This window comes from Chenopodium quinoa, unplaced genomic scaffold (genome assembly GCF_001683475.1).
Source record: "Chenopodium quinoa cultivar QQ74 unplaced genomic scaffold, ASM168347v1, whole genome shotgun sequence".
Classification (NCBI taxonomy): Eukaryota; Viridiplantae; Streptophyta; class Magnoliopsida; order Caryophyllales; family Amaranthaceae; genus Chenopodium; species Chenopodium quinoa.
The window spans coordinates 1,713,814-1,733,731 of record NW_018744066.1 but is presented as its reverse complement, the minus strand read 5'-3'; the positions used below and the strand labels follow the sequence as shown (position 1 = coordinate 1,733,731).

Below are 19,918 nucleotides of genomic sequence, written 5' to 3'. Positions count from 1 at the left end.
TGCCCCTTCCCCACCATGTTGTTAAGGTTTTCGTGAGTGGGGGGAGGGAGATTGGTGGTTTTCGTGAGTGGATGAGGGAGATCGGGGTGAAGGGTGGAGATGCGTCTAGGAGGAGTTGCGGTGCTTGGGGGTTGTTTTCGACGACGAGGGGTGAAAATGGTGGCTTGGGGGGTTGTTGTCGGCGACGGGGGGTGAGGTTGCGGTGGTTTTCAGTGGGGTTGGGGAAGGAGATGGTGGTTTCCGGTGGGGCTATGGTGCTGGTGGGTTTGGTTTTTAAATTTTTTTTGTTTTTTTTTTTAAAAAAAATTAACTAATGAAATTGCAACATGTGGCATGTAAGAAAAAAAAATTACCTTTTAAACAGGTCACCGGTCATTTGACCTGATAAAAGAAAATGCCCCCCCAAAGTTGGGATTATTCAATAATAATTGAAAGTTGGGATTAATGAAAGAAAATGGGCGAAAGTTGGGATTAATAATTACAAAATTTCCTATTTATTAAGCCCATAAATATAAGAGGTTTCATTTTTTTTTAAGATGAATGTTATTGGGCATGAGGAACATGATAAGTGTTCTATAAGTATAATTTTATATAAGCATGTTTTTGCTAAAAGGAACACGTTACTTGATACATGACATTGCCAAAGGATTTTAAAGGTTGTTGGATTGATTCATTCCATACCCCCATATGCAAGGATTAGGGGGAGATTGTAAGTAATTCTTGCATATAAATAATAAAATATATTGATGGTCAGTTTGGAATATACTTATACTCAAATATTAACTATTTACTTAATAAAAGTGGCCACATGCATATTATTTAAATATTTTTAAATGATACCATCTTGAAGATGGATATAAATGATTGATCATATACTAATTATAAATGCTCCAATTAAATTATTGTCCCAGAAGGACAATATCGGTTACTAATGAACCTACAACACGTCTGAAGCGTTGCAGTCTAATAGTGTTAAAATATAAGAACTTTTGGAAAAGAAATGGAGCATCTATTGGACAAATTTGAGGAAATGATAAATCTCATTACATTTTTAGAATAAAATCACTTTTAGTAAAATTCATATGTTCCATGATTATGTAAAAGGCTCAAGAAGAGTATGAAATGTCCAACAAGATTAACATGTATCAAGATTATAGTCAAAACTCCAGCAGAGTATATATAAGTAATTATTAGATAAAATATTAATTAGTCAATTGTCTTGCCAATTGTATAAAGAAACATATGTTGGTGTTCTAACATCACATCACATTCATGGCCATGCACATAGTAAGTTTAATAAAGTGATCACTAGTGTTGAAAACCGACCAGAGTTCAAATTTAGAGAAGTGATTGGATGTGATAATTAAATTAGGCCATCCGGGTTTAATAATAATTACCCGTCATGGAAACCTGAAGTTTCATTTGATAATGTGCTGACGCTTTCTCAATGTTAAATATATAAAATGAATTGAATGGCAAGACGTAACATTGAGATTGAGTTATATTTGGATTGTGAGTTATAATAATTTGTATTGATGGAAATTTCAAGATTTAATATGTTTTGATTTTTTATATAAAGGACTATTGGCTGACCAGAAGTTCACCAAAATAACTTATATATTATTGTTAACTATCAAGTGATCAGAAGCTCACCAAATACACTATTTAAGTCTTAAAGATCCAGAAGATCATCACCTACTAGAATTATGAGCAAGTGATTTATGCTTGTATAACAGTTCTTTTGATTGGGGTTATTATATGTCAGCACATATGAAATAGGAGAAGAAAGAAAAACGTACAACTGCACAACCCATGTCTCCCCATTGACATTGTTTTCAGAAGATATTATGAAAAGGGTAATATATAATAAATACACATGCAATGTAAAATTAATGAAGAATTGATTCTTCATTGAAGTTGTTCTCTAGAAGAGATGAAACTTGTTTAATACAAATCTTCTGTGAAATTAATATTGATTGTGATCCTCCTAATGAAGTGAATTTTATTAATGCAAATTTGTCTACTAAGTTGGTATATAATAAGACGCCCCTATAAATGAGATATTTTACCAACTCAGGGGGAGAAGAAGAATTAGCAAAAGTTGGAAAATTAATAAAAAAAAAATAATATGATCCCTATAATAGTAGTTTGAAAAGTTATATGCCAACTTTTGTATATATATTATCAAGATATGTTGCACATTTATGATTTGATTTGTATTCAGTTATGACTCATGTTGCATAGCGTTGAAGATACATTTTGGTCATATTAATTATGTGTATACATTGAGATAGAATCTTGCCAATTATACTTGAATCACTACACCTAAAGTGTAGATTGTATGATCGGTTCCAATTAAAAAATATATATATATATAATAATATGTCTAATAGATATGATATTTGGCAAGATAGTGCAGTTGACACTAATAGTGTAATAGTATATAAATACCTTAGTGTATGAAATACCCTAAAAGTGGTATAGATATCTGAATTATTATAATAGATGGCCTATGTTGTAAGAAAGTTATGATGGTACCAATGAGAAATGTATTCAGATATCATAGTAAAATATCATGCGAAATGTAAGTTAAAGGAATTTTATGATACCAGTACACAATGGAACCGATGAATAATATGCATATGCATAATGGAATGGACTAGTGAATAAGAAATCTGAAATATATGTACATTTTGATGTCGACATAATGAAATGATCATAAGTTTATCATGGACCCGAAATCCAATGAAATATGGATTTTTAAATCCACATTGTACAGTGTTTTGCATCATTTTGAGTCTTATATTCATGTACATGTAAGTCATAAGTTAATGGTTTATTGCATATGTATGAAGTTGTTAGATGTATTACTCACTGTATATTTTGTTTAATATGTTAATATGTTATCATGTGTTCTATATCTCATATTGTATGCATTAGTTTCTTACCATGACTGTCGTTTATGTGAATGTTTATTCAAAGTATAGTAAGACATATTTACAACTTTGATGAAAATTAGAAAGAGATATTTATATTCCAATGGGCTTATAATTATTGATGACACTGATTTAATTGCATGTTATGAATCATGTAAGATGAGTTCCTGAGAACTTATATACGACATATTTAAATATCCAGCCCTACAAAGTTTATATTCTTGAATATTGCAATTACTAACAAACTCTTGAAAATTCAATGTAACTACATCATTGACATCTCAACCTGAAGTTGAGCATATGAGAGTTAATGAGATTTACTACTTGTATTTGTAAGAGAGCTATCGTGTCAATTATGAAACATCTAAAGAGTATCAATGGAATACTTATGCGTGAGAATGTTTTCTTATGGTCCAGAAGAACCATGATTAACGTATATAATTACATGTGTTATATTATAATTCATATGAGATTGAAAAATGACATTAATAATATCAAGTTTTTCATCAAATTATTATTAATGAATGTTTGATCAAATAATGATCATCAATAACGACTTCCAGAAGAAGTCATAACCGCATAAGTTTAACCTTTAAATCAACTGTTAAACAGAGATTTGAAATATTGATATTAGAGATAAACACATGTATGGTGAAATGAAGACACTTCACATGTTAACGTGAAGACTTGAAGATGCAATTTCAGTTTAGGTGGATTGAAGATCATATCAATGAGTGATATTTTACTGCATATAAGAAGATATACAACATATTGGATTCATTGTTGCGACACTAGAAGATCTCAAGTTATGTATTCATCAGGGGGAGAAAATACGCGCTGCACTCTTTTTCCCTTGACCATGGTTTTGTCCCACATTGGGTTTTCCTGGTAAGGTTTTTAATGAGGCAGCATCTCGAGCGTATTACGAAGAATGTTGTACTCTTTTTCCTTAATTAGGTTTTTATCCCATTGGGTTTTTCCTATTAAGGTTTTAACGAGGCACAATATTCGATAATGGACATCCAAGGGGGAGTGTTATGAAAATATTGTGTGGATATCCATTATCCTCTTTGTAAGTTTCCGGATCCATTATCCTCTCAATCTCTCATCTTTCCCCCTTATTTCACAACAGTAATAGTTTTTTTTTTTTTGAAACAATTTGGGTAATAGCTTATCAAAAAAGTTTTGACATCCCTTCAAAAATAAAAATCAAATAAATGCAAAGAAGTTACTTTTACAACACGTGTTTTCAATTTAGCGGGAATTTAACTTAATTTAAAATAAAATAACCCCCCCCCCCCAAAAAAAAAAAAAAAAAAACAAAAACATTTTCAGTATAAATTAAATGAAATTCGTCACTTCATCATCTTCTTCCTCCGTTTAAACTCTCTCTTTGATCTTAATTTTCTCTCTTGCTCTTATCTCTAATTTGTCGTCAGCAATGGCGGCAGTACCAGAACTCCCGCCATTGTCGGAGGCGGTAGAATTGCAGTTTGAAGCGATCTGCCGAGAGAAAAAGCAGCCACCGCCCGACGCCGTGGCGAGACGACATTTATCGGAAATCGGTGAGCAGGAATCATCGAGGATTCTGAAGATTATTCGAAATACAGTTGAAATTAGGAATTTCAGTCGTTTTATTGTTCATTTGGCGAATAAGAAGAATTCTAATTCTCCTCCTTTGTCCCTCACTAAGTCTGCTCAAGGTTTTTACTCTCTCTCATATTAGAACTTTGAATTTAAAGGGTTTAATTGTGAAAATTTTATTGGTTAATTTTTTTTTTTTTTTTTTTTTTTTTTTTTTTTTTTTTTTATAAAAACATTTTGGGAAAATTTAAATGATTTTTTTTTTTTTTTTTTTTTTTTTTTTGTAGATTATAATTTTGCAGTCAAAATTATCTGAATGGCTTTAGGAAATTAGGGTTTACAATATGATACTCGTATTATTTTAGGGCATGAAAATTTCTTTCAAAATTCGTTAAGAGTTAGCAATGCAAACTAGAAGAAAATGTTTGTAAAGTTTATGATAGTAGCTGTACAATTCCTGGTACTGAATCATGAAATTAAAGTTCTGATGAAGAAGTTGTAAATATAGGAAAATTTATATCAAGCTTATTTATCTTTTGAATTGAATGGAGGTGAATTGAACTTCTGATTAGTTGAAATGAAGTGAAATGGACTTAATGGGAGTGAATTTAATGGAATTGAATGATTGTTCAAAAAAAGAAAAAAAATGGAATTGAATGAATTTTCTACAGTTGAATTAAACTAATATTCCGGGAAAATAAGTCCAAAAGACCTGATCCTTAATATTTTACATGCTTGATTTGCGTGCTATTAATATTTGTGTTAAAGTTTTGATCAATCAAACCCTTGAATTCTACAGGGAATACATCTTGCGGGACGAAACGAAAGACCGAGTCGGACTCTCCTGGTATGTGATATTTGAGGGTATTAATAAAGTGTTTTGTTGTTAGCTTGATTTCCCTTATTTTCTTTTATTATTGAGAGAAGAATTTGATTATTTCCCTAGGTGATGTAAGTTCTGGAAAGCGGGTGTGTAAGGTTAGCTCACCAATGAAAATTGAAGAGGAGCCGGTTGTGCCAAAGAGTAAAAGAGAGATTGTTTTTGAAGCACTTGAGACACTTGAATTCCGGAAGACTTTCTTACTTTTGAATTATGTTGGGTGGTAATATCTTATCTTATATTCTTATCTATTGTGCTGAGTTGAACTACGAGTTCGAATGCTGAACAGTGCTTTTTGTATAGGGACAAGCTGGAGGATGTTTCTGTTGATCAAATTCTGAGTTATCGAAGTCTTGGTATGAGAGAGTTTGAGATTGATATTTGGAATAAATTTGGCAGACCCTCTGGTAAAAAAGAGCGAGTTAATAAGGTCAAATATAGCTTCCAATTTTGTATGCTTGCTATTTGTTAGTGTTTGAGTAAATATGGGCGGAGCTGTGATGTTTGCTAGTAAATTAAGTTCAAAAGTGATCACTTTAACACTATGGGAAACTAAAGTTTGTATATCTCCCCCATTGATCTACATGCATTAAGGATGATTGCATAAAACATTTCATATGAAAAGTTGTTATGCACTCAGCAAATTGCCAAAGCACATAAACAGGAAAACCTTCTAATCTCGGATGTCTTTAATGATTGGCTATAGTTTTCTATTTGTTTAATACAAGTGAGTAGTGATAAACCTTTGTGCGCATGTATGACAATTCTCTTTAGTAAAGCAAGAGGAATGGTGTGCAGGTCCATACCTTTGTTCATTATTCTAAGCTCATAACCTGCTTTGATATCACTTCACCGTTTTTTAATACTTTTTGAATCTTACAGATGAACTGGGAAACTGGAGAAAGATACAATTACCATTGTCATATTGATTCCAGAGGAAACTGTTGCTTCAAGGTTTGTACTTTTCAAGTTTGTTGTTTGTTGTTTGTTGGGGAGATAATTGATGTATGCCTCTACTTCCAAGAGTTGTTCTCATAAAGTCATTTTTTGTCTATTCCCTTCAACTTCATTTATAATAATGTTATTATAATTGTGTAAACTGTCATCCTTACCCAAGTTTGAATGATAAGTACTCCGTAATTTAGTACTATCATTAGTACACACTAACTTTGATAACCTTGGACTGCTGTGAATTGATAGGAATAATTTAATAGTATCATTTATAATAATGCTTATGATCGATTTTATGATGTAGATTCACTTAAGAAGAGCTATATGATAGTCTTACGTTGCTTAGCAAGTTAATCCATTTAAGATATTTTCTTTAAATGATTGTCATGCCATTATCTTCTTTTGATTCTTTTCACTTTATGATGCAGGGTCCTTATCTGAACAAGGCAGCTACACTCTTGCAGAAAACTGTTGATGATGAAAATGTAATGATAATGAAGTTTATGGAGGAAGAAACAGAAAACCTAGGAGCAGTTTCTATGATGCTGAGATTGCTGAAAAAGGAGTTTTTATTGGTAGAAAACGTTATCGGTACTTTGGTAAGTTCTTATTCTCCTTTTATTTTTGGGTTTCACTATAGAATCGCAGGGTTTACGAAGACTGAGAAGCCTTGCAAATAAGCATTTGTGACACATTAAATCTAGGTTGTATCTGGCAATTGCTAGACACTTACATCGGGTCGGTTTGAAATCGGTTTAAGTGTCTCGCGGGTCGGATTAAATAGTTATCGGTTCGATTCGGTTTCGGTTTATTCTTGAGCGGTTTTAATTCGGTTCGGGTTGTAAATGGTTCGGAAAGTAAACGGTTCGGTGCAGCCGGGTTGCAGTTTGTTAACAGTTCGATGTAAGCGGTTTTTATACCGGTTCAAACAGTTTCGGGTTGGAAACGGTTTCGAGTTAGAAACGGTTCGGTTCTTTTTCGGTTCAGTTTTATTTTGGTTCGGTTTGTTAACGGGTTTTTCCTTTTATACGATTTAACGTTATTCGGATCAGTTCCATTTCACGTTTACTAAATTATGGTTCGGAACGGTTTTTTATTTCAAAAAGTCGGTTTTTAACCGGGTCGTTTGGATTCGGGCAGTTAAACGATTTTGGTTTGAAGTTTCATAGTATTTGCTAACCTTTCGCTGGTTAACAAGTTTTATACCAAGCCGAGATTTCATCACTTCATATTTAGGCATTAAGCATTATATTATATACAAATTCTCATCGATTTCAAAAATACGTATCATGTTATTTCAAGTTTAGTCATACTGATCTTACTAGTTTATTACGAAGTAACGTAGATTATAAAAGTTCAGTGTATTAATAAATTATTATTATTTTACTATCACATTATTAGCTGCTTCTTATTCAATCAACTAATTGATGTGTCATAATCATGATGTGATGAGTTATTGTGACGTCGAAATTACAGTTTGATTTATAGACCGTTCGGTTTGTAAGTGGTTCGGTTTATAAACGGTTCGGTGCAAACGGGTTGCAGTTTGTTAACGGTTCGGTGTAAACTGTTTTTACCTCGGTTCAAATGGTTTCGGGTTGGAAACAGTTTCGGGTTAGAAACGGTTCGGTTCCTTTTCGGTTCGGTTTGATTACAGTTCGGTTTAGAACTAGTTCGGTTTGTTAATGGGTTCGGTTCTTATACGGTTTGACATTATTCGGATCGGTTCGGTTTCGGGTTTACTTAAATACGGTCCGGGTCGGTTTTCGGTTTTACAAAATCGGTTTTAATCGGTTTGGTTCTCATTTGGGTCGGTCGGTTTCTGGCAGTTAAACGGTTTCGGTTTGAAATTTGACAGCACTATTTGCGTATATTGTCAAGTGTCAACAGAGGGTATAAATGCTAAAAGTTAAAAACTTTAAAGTTTATCGACATTATGTATATAGTTCAAGAGATAGAGATAAAACAAGCTGTAACAGTTTTTTCCATTTTTTTTGGTCTTAGTAAGCATAATTAAAGATTACTTAGCCATGTGTGGTAGTATTTGCTAGTTTGTTTGGATGTGGGATTCAGAAGAAAATGAATGTTATAGCATTCAATATATTATCAAATTATTGTAAGCAATTGTTCTTAGTACATGAATGTATATAAAAATTTGTGAGCTCAACAGTTCTACCTCAATGTTTTTATTTTTTTAAAATTCAGTTCATAAAGATGGTGGCAAGGAGGTAAAGAAGAAAGGTTCTGTTTCCAGCTCAGTTAAATGCTACTTTGTTTGTACGGAGGGCTTTGCTCGTGTTCTAAATAAGCATCCTCTTCAGTTGAGTGATATGCCAATCCCAGATGCTAGGGCCGTATTCATGCACATACATACAGTATCCAATCCAACCATTTATAATATCAGATTATTACTTATACTATCGAAAGCCATTACCCTGGATATAAATTACAATGATTTGCGCGTTGAAATCCTTGAAGATATACCCTGTGTGGTAAATACCTCTGGTTTATTTGAGAATCTTATTTTCCAGTCATTTTGTGGGTTAGCTGTTATGAGTTTAACATGTTGTCTTGCATCATACTTGTGTTTGACAGAACGAAGATGGCAGCATTTCCAAAGATAATGATGGGAAAGATATGATTCTTACTGACGGTACTGGTTTTATCTCTGAAGATCTTGCGTTGAGGTGCCCACATAATTGTACTAATGGGTGTGTGAATAGTGAAGACGACGATCAGGTTTGAGTTTCTGCTCAAGTTCGCTGTTGAGATAGTTTGCTTTTGATGAAGATTTGGCACATGAAAGACTTACCAAGTTCCATTTTCTTCCACATGCTTTGTGGTCTTCGGAAACTCGTTTGAATTGTTTGTGAATTTCATGGGTGTTTTTAGGTTTGAGTTGAATTATTGAACTGACCAAGTTACAGTCTTCATACGATCATCTATAAGTGTGGGGACTAGAAGGTCCAGAAGGCACCACAGCCAGGTTAAAGTAATTATATGGCTGCTTTGACCTGATATAGTGGTGATGTATTTTGCTGAAAAACATGTACATGTCCGTAATGTTTAGGAAAGTTAAGGGAAACAATTGGGTAGTTGTCACTTTTGTATAGGTCCGTGTGCTCCCTCCACGTCATCCTTTTAAAATTTATTCACATTGCCCAACTAGCCTAGTGCATCGTCATATTGTATATGTCATGGCAAGTTATTTCTGCGTATAGCTCTCATTTACTCCTCGATATGTATGTCGGTATGTGATAGTACTCTTTTTGGACTCAATAATATAGAAAGATTCTTCATGGCTTGATTTGTTTTTTTTTTTTAAAAAGTTTTAATTTTATATTGTGTTAAATTACCTTTTCAAATTCTGGATTCCCCCCTTCCCCCCTCCTATTTATATTTTTCTTTTTTCAAAAAATATTCTTGCTTGCATTGTGAAAAGATATTAGAAGTACAGATTTAACTCATTACGTTAGGGGACATGTCACATTGTTACGGTCCATTGCAGGGCATGGGACTTGAGTCCCGCATCAAATGGGGGGCTAATGTGGGGCTTATATATAATATAGGAATAGGACCATGAGCTCTCTTGAGCTAGCTTTTGGGGATGGCTCTTCTATTGTCTTGTATAAATGGTATAAGAGCTGATCACCGCTCCTTGGTGTCCACATTTGACTGATGGAGGTGCCACCGGTGCTTGTCCGGGGTTAGGAACTTTCCCTCTCTTCTCTTCTCCCTCATTCTACCTAGCGCAAAGCCTACCACATGAGGGCATGTGGCCTGCGAAGAGGGGGTGGTATGTTATGGGTCCATTGCAAGGTATGAGACTTGAGTCCCACATCGGTCATATGGGGTTTGACGTGGAACATGTTACAGATAAGCTCATGTGGTAATCCATTTGATGATTGTGCCGTGTGCTTTTTAATATAATCTTGGCTAACAGTTGTAGGGGTTTTGTTCAAATGTTTTTGTATGAATCTTAAAATTAGGCTTTGGCACAAGAGCAAATTTTTCAGTAGTTTAGGGGCCAGCTGACAGTTTTGCTATGTGATTGAGCCAACATTAACATGTTTATGCAATTCTCTGTGATTTTTTTTTTTTTAAACGAATTCTCTGTGATTTTTTGAATGTGCTTTTGATTTTAGGAAAAAAATAGTCTTGTTTGCCTGTGCTTTTATATGTGAACATGATGCTAAATTGATACTTACGACCTGCAGGGATCATTAGAAGCTATTCAATTTCCACACGACTTTTCTGTATTAAATGAGTATAAGTCTCCTGGTGTACCGGTAATTGTATCCCTTATCGCCATGGAATACTTGACTTTGACATTTTGTTACCATTACTACATTCTATCACATATGCAATTGATTTATCTTGTTTCCTAAATCTTCTAGCCTTTGCTGATTCAATTTCGCTTGTTCCATCAAGGCCGGGCCATCAAGGGAACTGTACTTGTCAACAAAAAGGTGTAGTAATCTGCTCCCATCCTCTTCATTACTGATGCTTCTTGGGTCAGGATGGGATTAAAATTCTGTTGTACTTTTTGGGTTACAATGGTGTCATGTGTGTAATTGGAGCTCTTGTTTATTTTTGTTTACACTATTTTGAAGGATATCTCAAGATCTCGCTCTTGGATGTCCTGTTCTGACTAAGGCCCTCTTGAACTTGTCTTTCATGCAGACTTTGGAATTACCTAATTTTGAAAAATCATCTCCCTTGGCTTTGTCTTGATTGCTAGCTGTTCTACTGTGCTGCTCCCCCCCCCCCCCCGCCCCTCTCTCTCTCTCTCTTTCTGTCCTCTCTTTGTGGATTTTCCTGGATCTGTACCCTGGCTTTTGGTACTGGATTGGCTTAGATTTTGCATTTTAGGTTTTTGGGGTCACCAGTCGACTTATTTAACTGGAGGTTGGAGAATAAATAGTTAACAAATGCACCAAACTTGGTTCCTTATGATAGGTTAATATTAGTGTATTGTTATTATTAAAGTGATGGTGAGTGGATTGTGAAGATTTGTACTTTGGGGGCTTGCCCAGGTTTATCTTAATGAATTTCGTTTTCAAGTGGTAGATTTGTCATACTTTTGGGTTAGACACTAACAATATAAGCGCTTTTGGGGTAAAATATTGCAAAATTATGCTATTTAATTACAAGCTTGCCACTTGAATAATGTATACATGATAAACAATAAAATTTTATTGAGGAGATATTGTATTTTCTCGTTCTTTTAGTCTATGGGACTGACCTTTTATACTATTTTATCCTGGAGCTAAACAACAAGCTGTTCTGTTTGTTATCATTTTTCAGTCTATAATTGTTGTTTCCTTGTTTACCTTTTCCAGCTTCCTCCCAATACAATTCAAGTTCGACGGTCGATGTTGAAAGTTGATAGAGATGATAAGATTCCTATAAATACTCCATGTGTGAATTCTTTTGAAGTTGTGGCAACCAGGTAATTTTGTTGTTGATATACTATGATTTCCTGACAGCTATAGATTTTATATGTCAAACCACAGTCACATTAACTCCCCTAGGTCTCAGCTCCTATGGCCACATTATTTTATCTCCATGCCAACCAATCTATTTGGAAGGATCATGAATAACCTTCGTAGCATAATGAATTGTGTTGTCTGGCATTAGAAGATCCTTTGTTAATGGCATCATAAGGTTATGTAGAGTTTTCCATGACCTCTTTGATCCTTAATAAGATGCTTTTGCCAACATGCTTTGTTAATATAATGATATAATCTGAGTTGGAATTTAACGCTTCTGAGCATCACAGGTTTGTACTTTATTTCGTATTAACCTTTTTTGTCTTGATGGTCCTAACAAAATTGCAAGTCAAGCATAGAAGTAAACATGGTAAGAGGTTCAGATGTTCAACATGATTGTAATTGTTATGCTCCAATGATAGTGATTGCTTGCTAGTAAAGCTTTCATTTTTAGTTGGATGTGTAGTAATATACTTCCTCTGTTCTTTTTTACTTGACCCGCTTTGACTTTTACATTATTCACTACTCATCCTTTAACCGTTTTTTGTGAATAATATGTAAGGAAAAACATATACTTGAGAGATCTTTTTGAATTCGTCTCAATAAATACTATCATAATATATAGCTTTTATGATTTTTACTTATGGAGAATTGAAGCTATTGATCGTTAAAGTTTTGCATTGGTAAGTGTGAAAAAAGAAACAGGTCAAGTAAAAAAGAACAGAAGAAGTATGATCTTAATCTCTGCTTTAATCTATCTTTGTTTTAACTTTGTCTAGCAATAAGCCCAAGGTAGCTGGTCTATCAAAGACTTTGATTGCACTTCTTCATCATGGAGGGGTGCCAAGGGCATTTTTTTTGGCTCTGCTGTCAGAGGCTCTTAAAAAACAACTGGTGGTTTTTCATAAACCTAAACCAGCCTTGAGAGGTAGCGTTCCTGTTGCTTTTCGTTTTTTCAGTACAGAATCAAAATTTATTTCTCTTTTCCGTTAATGTTTCTTTTATACAGATTGTAGATCAGTATCAGATATTTGTTAATGCTCCAGAGTTAGTTTTGTTAAGAATATTTTAAAATGAAGAAGTCTACTTGACCAGGAATTAGCTATCTACTATTATCAAAATGATAAAATTACAATTCTGTCAAGTAACTTTCAGTTGAGATTGCATTATCTTGATAAGAGGTGCATTTATTCTTTTTATTGAGAGCAAGATGACTTATTATATGGTTAACTCAAGAGTTGTTTTTATCTAATTTTATTGTTCTCTTCTCTGCTGTCTTTCATGTCCAGTTGCTGTAAATTGGGATTTCAGTGGTGATTTAGTACCTGCTAAGATGGTGGCGTCTGGAATTCCTCTAGATGAACCTTTCTTACTTGACCGTTTAACTGATATCGCGAAGGAGGAGATGAAGAGCCTTAAAGGAGGGAAATTCTCTGTTAAAGGCAGTTGCTATGTAATGGGAACAGTTGACCCTACAGGGACTTTGAATAGAGGCGAAGTTTGTGTAATTCTGTACGTCTTTTGTATTCATATTACTCCGTAAACATACCATTTGTATGTTACTTCTGTGCTATATTTATAGTCAACCTATTTCTTTTTTGTCACTTCATTTGAATACTTGAGTTTGATCTGATCCGGGCACTTTTTAAGTTCTGTTGTCTTAGATATTAGAAGCGTAGTTTTGTGATTTGCTTGTAGCTTACATTACTCATTTTCTGACTTGGTACTAGCAACATGGTTGACGTTGTAGTTACATGCTCACCTATTGATATTAGAAGCGTAGTTTTGTCATAGTATTGCACATAAATTCTATTTTTAACATATTGTATATCCTTGTGTAGGGTCATAGTTCTATTGTCTGAGTTACTTACCTTTTTCTAAAGCAAAAATCAATTTCATGTTTAATGTTTCTATTTGCTCAATGCTCTTTCTCTGCTTATGTAGGGAGGAAGGACAGCTTTCTGGTCCAGTATTAGTCTATAGAAATCCAGGCACTCATACAGGGGATATACATGTTGTGACTGCAAGATACATTGAGGGCATAAAGGACGTTGTGGGAAATGCAAAATATGGAATTTTCTTCCCTTGCAAGGGGCCAAGGTCAATGGCGGATGAAATTGCTGGTGGTGATTATGATGGAGATATGTATTGGGTGTCCACAAATACTGAGGTTTGCACTTGTGTTGTTTTCATCTGTGGGTAATACTTGCTACAAAGTAATTATTTGGTATCTCCTCTGTTTCAAAGTAGTTGCTTCTCTTCATAACATTTGACCCTAAAATTTCTCCAATATATTATAAAAATCAGTCATGTGGGATCTTGTCGCAGTGTATTTTCTAGGCAATACCTTTTTATAATTCTTACTAAAAATCAAATATATATCAAATGGTCAGTGACCAGTGTAGTGCATTGGAGACAACTGATTAGTAAACATGTCGCAGTTTTGAGAAATTACTTAGAAGATTATCATTTGTTTTAATTGTGTTTGTCTACATTATTTAATCTTAGCCATGCATGCTTCAAGCTTAATTTAGGCTTCATGTTTGACCCAAACACATGGATTCTATGTGGAGTTTGATGAATGTGGAAGTTGTTGATGTGCCCTTGATACTTAATAGTGTCTATAAACTTATTAAATGGTGCTGTACAAATATCTACCGATTCATGATATCTCAAATAAGATTTAGCTATATCTCTGGCTTCATTTTATCTAAACTTTTAAAGACAGGAAATATTTTTAAAAAAATAAAAAATAGCTCTATCCCCCCATGTGTATAAGCTGGGATTAATTGGTGTCAAATAATATTATACTAGATGTAAGCCCGTGCGATGCACGGTTCTAGTAAATTATTTTATTTAATATAAGATTTTGTACATTTATGAAATATTTGGATGAAATTCCTAATATCATTAGATTTTTTTTTTGTTAATTTAACACTAAAGATATATATTTCGTTATTTTATTTATTTTACGTGGTGCTTAAATTTAAAATCCCAAATATGTAAATAAATATACATTAAATAATAAATTTATTGTACATGCCATTAATATTGCTTTAGGTGACAATTTAAATTTTTCATTCAAAAATAAGGGTTTGTTCATATTTACTGAACTGAACTTAATAGAGCTGAAATGAATAATTGATGAGAGATGGAAATTAAGAGCTGAACTGAATTGAACTGATTGAAGATGAACTAAACTGAACTGAAATTAAGCTGGAGTGATCAGGCCCTAAATGACTAATCTTTTTTTATTGGTTAAAATAAGCCCTTTGCTTATGCGTGTTTTTATATACTTGTCTTGTTTCAAAATGTTAGTGTCATTCAGGATCTTTTAATTATTAAAAATTAGGGAGAATTTTCTAAATCTCTCTCTATATAAGGACAAACATAGTTCTATGAGATTTAGTTTTATTCATCTCGATGAGTTCATTATTAATATCTAATGTGTGTAATATTTGCTAGGGAGCCATTAAATATATTTGCGATCAAAGATTTGCATTGATATATGTAAAAAAGATAATTATTAGTTTTTTTTAATAGTTTTAATTTTAATTATTTACTGTTCGTTGTTTTTGCATATGTAGCAAAATTCTAAAATCTTATTCGTCACTTTTTCTTAGGTGGCGAGTGAATTTTTTAATTCTAAAATAAATTATTAATCTAATTTTTCATAGGTCAAAATAATACCCTTTCTTATGTGGCGCGCCAAATTCTCTCCAAAAATGCCTACTTTATTTATATATATTAGTTTCTGTTATGATACCAACAATTCTTTTGGGGGAAATTGCCTCATAATTAATATTATGGACATTGCTAGGATAAGTTTTTGTCCGTCTTTGTTTATAATATTTCGTATACAGTGAATTAGTGAAAGTGATTTACAAATGGCTACAATATCCTTTCGTCCTTCTGCATTGTGTTCTTTGGGTTTGTGATTTGTAATAATAATGACTGGGCATACATCTTTTTATCTTCTTCTTGTTTGTAATGGTCATATAGGCTATTCATCCACTCCTTTTCATCTTTTCAGCTTTTACAGCATTTCAGACCAAGTGAGCCTTGGAAATGTGCAACTTCTTCCCCAAATGTCAACAATGTAGCAAGTCTGCCTTCTGGTGAGGCATTAGAGCAAAAACTGTTCCGTTTATACTTGACTGCTAGGTTCCAGCCGAGGTCTGTACATTGTACTTTAACTGTTAGATTCACTTTTCATTTTCTGACACTTTTGCGTTTGATCCTTGCATTTTCAAAAAAATAAAATAAAAAGGACTTTTCTTATTACGAAGGTTAGAGAAGTCTTTCGGCTTGGACATGACCGAATAAAGTGACTATCCACCATTTTCTGCATTTTTTTTTTTTTTTTTTTTTTTTTTGAGCTGAAGCCTTAAGTATGGCTTTTAGTTTGGCACATACATATGGGTCCCCTTTTGTATGGCACATTGGCACGCACTTATGGGTCTCCTAATGAAGAACAATCCTGTTTCAGTAAGGCAATGGGTACAGCAGCAGATAGTTGGGTAGTGTATATGGATCGAGTGTTGACACTAGGAGATGACTGCGCAGATGAGAAATCTTTTTTAAGGAGAAAAATGAATGAATTAATTGACATATACTATGATGCACTGGACGCGCCGAAAAAGGGGAAAAAGGTCAGTTCTCTCAGCATTTGATTCAGGTTTTTGGGGGCATTACTATTGTTTAAGTTTTAAACATCCAAGATGTTAATTTTTTGCTTTCTGAAACTAATTTCAGTTTACAATTTTTACATGCTTGCTCTTCGACTTCTGCTTACTTATATTATATTTATGTGAAACATTGTCTGAATATTCTTTCTACTTCCTTGTACTGTGGAAATGGACTTTTACAGGCTAATAGATGTGTTTGTTTGGAGAGTCAATAATTAAATGCTGAAGGCAGCTGCATTGTCCTATACCTTAACTTGCGTTTGGCTGTTTAGTTAGTTCATAGGTTCCTGAATTCCCGTTGCTTTTATTTTGCCTTGTTTTCGTATCTCTTCATGGTCCCGTAAGAGATAGTCTTGCTGTTTCAACCATATAGTAAGCATTGTTTTCATGGTAAGAAGATAGACTTCGAATTACATAAGAGTGCAAAATATTTCTGACTTTCCAATGATGAAGATTGAATGAGTTAATATCTTGACTAATGAAGTTGATTGGTATTATAGTTTGGTGGATTTGTGCTAAACTTTCATGTGGACCTGGAAGTAATAAAGATTGTTTAGTCACCTGATCTTTGATGAATTCTTCTGATCCAATCTTGAATTCTTGACTTTAGAGGGTATATTGATCTATGAGATAACCTGTTTGCTTTTCTGTAAATATTATGCACCCTAATTGCTTCTATCTGTTTTATTTGTCGATTTGTGACTCTATTGGAGGGCAGCTATGTAGTGGTGCTTCTTGTGGGTATTGCAATATGAACCTACTTGAAGTTAAAGGGTTAAATTGTCTGTAGATAATACCTTCAAATATAAGGGTACTGGTTTCAGTGTAGTTCTGGTCAAGTGGGTTTTTTTTTTTTTTTTTCTTTTTCTTTTTGTTGGGGGGCTCTGACATCAGCTTTGCTTGCAAGTTTAACGATCTAGTCTGCAGGTTGTGGTTCCTGAACGGCTGATACCGGAAAAATATCCTCATTATATGGGAAGAGGAGAGCATTGCACTTATAAATCCAAGTCTGTTTTGGGTGAAATTTATGACATAGTTGATCAATTCACTACTCCAATTACAAGTGAGCCTCTGTTTGTAGCTTCTCTTCTGCACCCTATGGCAATTTATTGAAAATGCATTGCAATTCATTTGCTTATCATATTTTTTGGTTACACAACAATTGGATGGATCTAAGTTGTTTTTTCCAGTAGAGAACAGATATACAGATCCCTCAATCTGCATTTAAGTCTCCATACAAAGTAACAGTGCACCTTACGAAGCAATGCTCATGTAATATAAAATATAGAGGAAAATAGTTGATTTGATGGCGCAAATAGTATTTCCGTGAGCTTTATACTAATTTACTGCTATTGTTTAGTTGTACTCCCATTTATATGCCTACAAGCTTCTAGTATTTTGGGTTTACTATAATGCCTAAACGTCTTTGTTATACTGAACTTTATAAACATTAGCAGCACTGCTGTAGTGGTAAAACTTGTATCCGAAAAAGGGGGCTGAGGGGGCTGATCTCGAACCTTGGTTTTATCTGACTCTTGCTATTCATCTTTAAGAAGTGACAAACCAACTGTGGTGTATGTTTATTAATTCTCCAGTCCTTGATTTGAAAGTCATTTCTCATGAATAAGGAAATAGTGTTACTGTTGATCACTGGTGCCTGGTAGTAACTGTAATGGGTTTGTTATATATTTTTTTTGCCAGTTTGAAAACTGAAATGCTTCGACTTGAAATTCCGGACATTCACCGAAGATTTTGGACTGATCATTACTCAAGTTACAGATCTGATATGCAGAGGGCTCTGAATGAATGTGGAAACACAGCTGCAGTTTATCAGCATTACCGAAAGGTAATTTGTCAACACATATTTTATAAATTGTGCATATATTTTCTCTTTCAGGCCACGTATGTTCTACTGCATGATAATTTTAATCGTTTCTAGGTACTATATGGCGGTGTTGATGATTTGGAGTCAAGTGAAAAAGAGTGGGAAGAGATTCGAATTGAGGCTTTGGCAATATATAATGTCTGCTATGACTATGCAATAATTAAAGAAGACCCAAAAAAATGTGGATTTGCTTGGAAAGTTGCTGGAGATGCCTTGTGGAAGATACATTTGCAGGATAAAGAAGAAAAGCCATTGCTGTTTGCTCCTTCAGTTATTCGCCAGATGATGAGCTAGTATTATCGAATGCATTGCTACTCATTGTAAAGTATTGTAAGTAGGTTTAGACGGAAGGTCAAGGATGCCAACGCTACTTATGGTGCGAGGTCTTTTGGGCATGATCTGTTAGTCTCCTTAGTTGCATCACACAGCTCATGCTTAATTTAGGCTTAACTTAGCTCTATTATCTTTTGCTGCTTGCAGCCCCGGTTTTTTCTTCAACTGGCCTTTTGTTGATAGGTATGTTTCGAGCTAGGGTTATTATCGGGCTCTCAAACTTCAGCTAGTATAAGTACTCTTTAAGTTTTTTATCAAGCAATGTTGTTATTTTTCTAAGTTATGGTAATGTATTTACTAACTAAAATTATCAACTTAAGCTAATGAGTTTGGCTTTCAACAAGTATTCTACTCAGTACTCACAATATAATTTGTTGCTGTGACGTGTATGAGCTTAACATATCCACTATTTTTTTATTTTATTTTTTGCAGTCTTTTTTTACTAACTTATTATTTACTTGTTTTCATTTACTTTCTCGTACTTTATCTACATTTTTTTCTTATATTATATCCACTTACTGACCTTCAATACAAACACTCTCTTTCTTACTTTGTTGGTTTTTTTTTTTTTTTTTTTTTTTTTTTACATCCATTGGTTTTTTACACTATTTTCCCATTTGCTTTAACTCGGTATGTATATTATATAGTATATACTCCCTTTATTTTTATTTGCATTACTTTAACCAGCATATTTAACGTAACATAGCTTTTTATTTAATTATCTATTGGTAAAAATCGTTTTAAAAAAAATAAAATTATAAAAATAGAGATTGTAACTAATCGAATGATATATTACATACATCATTCTAATATAAAAAAAAATGCATTAGTTAAATTTTACACCATTCACATGTTATTTTGATCTAGTTTTACGAAAATAATTATGTAAAAATATATAAAAATGCATGTACCATAATATATAGGAGTATAGGATCTATTTGAGGTTTATCTACCCATTTTCTATTTTAATCACTCATATAGTCATATCCTCTTAATTTTCCAGTTTCCTATATGGTCATATCACCCTTATTTTAATAGTCCCAATCCAAAATTTTAATGGTCTCAATAAAAAAAAAAAAGATGTTTCCAAATCCAATGTACTTTAGTGATCCCAATCTACTTTATTTCTAAAAACAGATTGTAGTTTAATGAATCTCTCATATCCTTAA

General features: G+C 33.5%; 1 pseudogene; it reads left to right on the top strand.

The window, feature by feature from the left end:
• The first annotated feature begins 3,836 nt into the window (after positions 1-3,836).
• On the top strand, positions 3,837-19,308 carry LOC110691086 (annotated as a pseudogene).
• Positions 19,309-19,918: the final 610 nt, after the last annotated feature.